We start from the raw sequence: 3,746 nt of genomic DNA on the forward strand, positions 1-3,746 counted from the left end.
AACACCATGAAATGTTCTGGAATTACCATTCTTCTCAGGGTTATCCATAGTTTATTATGGTCTACATAGTCAAATGCTTTTGCATAGTCAATGAAGCACAAGCAAACATCTTTTGGGTATTCTCTGCTTTGAGTCAAGATCCATCTGATATCAGTAATGATATCCCTTATCCCACATCCCCTTCTGAATCTGGCCTGAACTTCTGGCAGTTCCTTGTCAATGTACTGCTGCAATTGTTGGAAGATTCTTCAGCAAAATTGTACTTGTGTGTGATATTATCCTAAATCATAACACTGTTGGGTCAAGCCAAAAGGTGCAATATTGAAAGATTTTATGGGCAAATGATGAATGATGCAGGAATCATCAAATGAAGATGGAATGTACAGAATCACTGTATCAAAAAGAACTAATTGACAGTCCACCATTTCAGGAAGTAGCATATTAACAAGAACCAAAGGTACTGAAGAAAGAAGTTCTAGTGGCATGGAATGCATTAGCCAAAAGCAAGGCCCCAAGAATGGATGGAATGTCTATTGAAATGTTTCAGCAAACCAAAGAAGCACTGAAAGCACTCACTTGTCTATGTCAGGAAATTTGCAACACAGCTACTTGGCAACCTGACTGGAAGAGATCCATATTTGTGCCACCAAGGTGTCATGTCCTTTATTTACATTAGTAGCCATCCAATCCCTTTGGTAGGTTACAAACACTTCATATTCATATAGTCCTATCCAGGTATTAGGTAGGAAGTACAAAGACTATGCCTTGAAGAACAAAGAGCCCTGGTGGCATAGTGGTTATGAGTTGGGCATAACTGCAAGGTCAGCAGTTTAAACTCACCAGCCATACCACAGGAAAAAGACAAGGCTTCCATAAAGAATTAGAGTCTTGGAAACTCACAGGGGCAGTTCTACACTATCCTATTAGGATACAATGAGTCAGAAACAACTGGATGGTTTGATTTCTTTCAGGAGAATACCTCCAAGGGCCAGAGTAAATAATTCATAGCACTGTTAACACCTACATTTCAGATGAGCATGTAACATCTGTGAAAATTTCAGTTGAGTATATAACATTTGTAAATATTTACTGTATCTGAAGCTGTTAAGTAATCTGGGGAGATAATGAAAGTATAGTTTAGCATTGCAGAATTTGTTGACAATAATAATAATGAAAATACAACATATTAGAATTTCCGTTTAGAGAAGTGGTGAGAAGAAATAGTACAGCATTTAATATAAACAATAATAAAATTAAAATAAATTACTTGAATATTCAATTCAAATGTATGATAAGAAATACAAGGTAACTAAAGAAGGCAATTTGTCGTTCTGACATACTGTGGTCGTTTGCTTGCTGCTGTGATGCTGGAAGGTGTGCCACCAGTATTTCAAATACCAGCAAGGTTACCAGGTGAACAAGCTTCAGAGAGCTATCAGACCAAAAATATACTTTGAATAAGGAAGAGGCAATCTACTTCTGAGGAATTCACCACTGAGAACCTTAGGAGTAACAGCAGAGCATTATCTGATACAGCGCCAGATGATGTCTCTCGAGTTGGAAGGCACTCAGAATACAACTGGGAAGAGATTCTTCCATAAAGTAGAGTCAACCTTATTGACATGGATGGAGCAAACCTTCATTTGCTGATGAAGCATCACGTAAAATGAGAATAAAACACTGCAAATACTCATTAATAATTGGAAGATATGTACAAAATATGAATTTAGGAAAATCCGAAGGTGTCAAAAATGAAATGGGGAAAAAATGAATGAAATGCATAAACATCGATATCCTAGGTATTAGTGTGCCCAAATGGACTGCTATTAGCCATTTGGGGATAATCATGTGATTTACTATAACCAAACCAAACTCACTGCTGACGCATAGCGCCCCTATAGGACTAGATAGAACTGCCCCTGTGGGTTTCTGAGACTGTAACTCTTTACAGGAGCAAAAAGCCCAGTCTTTCTCCCAATGAGTGGCCGTTACATTCAAACTGTTGATCTTGCAGTTAACAACCCAACACGTAACCACTTCACCACCAGGCCTCCTCTGATAAATTGAAAAGGGACAACATCACATTCATCCTCAAAAAGAACATTTCCAGATCCATCTTGCCTCACAATGCTGTCTATAATAGGAAAATACCCCTACACCTACACAGAAGACCAGTTAATGCATCTATTATTCAGATTTATACATCAACCACTAATGTTATGGATGAAGAAATTGAAGAATTCTACCAAGATCTGCAGTCTGAAATTGATCAAACATGCCATCAAGATGCATTGGTCATTATAGGTGACTGGAAGGCAAAAGTTGGAAACAAAGATGAAGGGTCAGTAGTTGCAAAATACGACCTTCAAGATAGAAATGAAGCTGGGGTTTGCATGAGAAAATTTCAAAAGACCAACAACTTGTTCATTACAAATGCCTTTTACCAGTTCCTAGAAATGGATAGCATGCTTGGTGAAAACGAGAAAACCCTAAAAATATAGATTGGCACAGTGGTTACAATGGGCTCAAACATAACAGCAATTGAATGGATGGTACAGAACCAGGTAGTGTTTTTTTTCTGTCGCACATATAGCTGTTATGAGTTGGAATTGAGTCCCAGTAACTAACAACAAAAGAAGGCTGAGAAAAAAAGAATCTTTAAAGTATAAATAGAAGTGAAAACTACAGGAAAGCCAATAAGAAATGTAAAGTGTAATTTATGTGGAAGTCAGGAAAATCAGCAAATCACTGGAAACAGAAAGCTCACTGTCACTGAGTGGATTACAACTAACAGTGACCTTATCTGTGGGACAGAGTAAAACTGATTCTGTGGGTTTCTGAGGCTATAAATCTTTACAGGAGCAGAAAGTTTCATTTTACTCCTTCAGAGCAGCTGGTAGTTTTGAACTGCTAATCTTGTGGTTAGCAACCTATATCATAAGCCACTACACCACCAGGGCTCCTTTTAAGCAGTGGATATTTTAATCAATAAAATATGGAGAAAGGACAAATGCACATTTAAAATGACAAGGGAGAAATAGTCACCAAAGCACAAGAAATTTGGGAGCCTTTTCTTTTCAGTTGTGGGAAAATTTATATGTATAACAAATATTTGTAATTTCAACTAGTTTTACATAGAAAAAACCCCAGTGATTAATTACTTTAACCAGTTCGAGCTAGAGAAATCATTCTACATGTAGATATCTCCATCATGCTTCCTGTTTTTGATTCAGGAGGTCTTGGCTTGGTCCAGAAAGCTGTGATTTTGATAAGTACCCCCTGATGAATGTGGGAAAACCCTGACACACACAGCTGGCATTAATACTCAATGCCTACCGCACAGAGCTCTACTGTCTCTGAAGTGTTTCTGTTAACATAATGACTCAAAGGAACACTGGTCTCTCATTCCCACCTGAGAGCACAGGTGGCTTTCCCACATGGAATCATGCTTAAACGTCACAATATTCCTCAGGAGTTGGAAGGACTTGGTATTCTAGTCACATTGTGGAGAACAGCCTGGTGGGCATGTAGTGAGTTACCTCGAGAGTCCCCTTGCTGGGGCCCTGATCTGGTCCTTTTTTCTCCAGTCATCTGTTGGAGCAGCCTCAACCTCTAACTTGGTTCTTCATGCGTTCCCGTTTCGGAGTTCTGAATCCAGTCCTTTGCTGATGTTGCACTAGGAGGGAAAGTAAGAGGATAAAGAGCACGTGAAATAGAAAAGTCAGAAGAGGAAATAGAACTATCTC

Source organism: Echinops telfairi, unplaced genomic scaffold (assembly GCF_000313985.2).
Source record: "Echinops telfairi isolate 266 unplaced genomic scaffold, ASM31398v2 ScPeMD7_47;HRSCAF=170, whole genome shotgun sequence".
Classification (NCBI taxonomy): domain Eukaryota; kingdom Metazoa; phylum Chordata; class Mammalia; order Afrosoricida; family Tenrecidae; genus Echinops; species Echinops telfairi.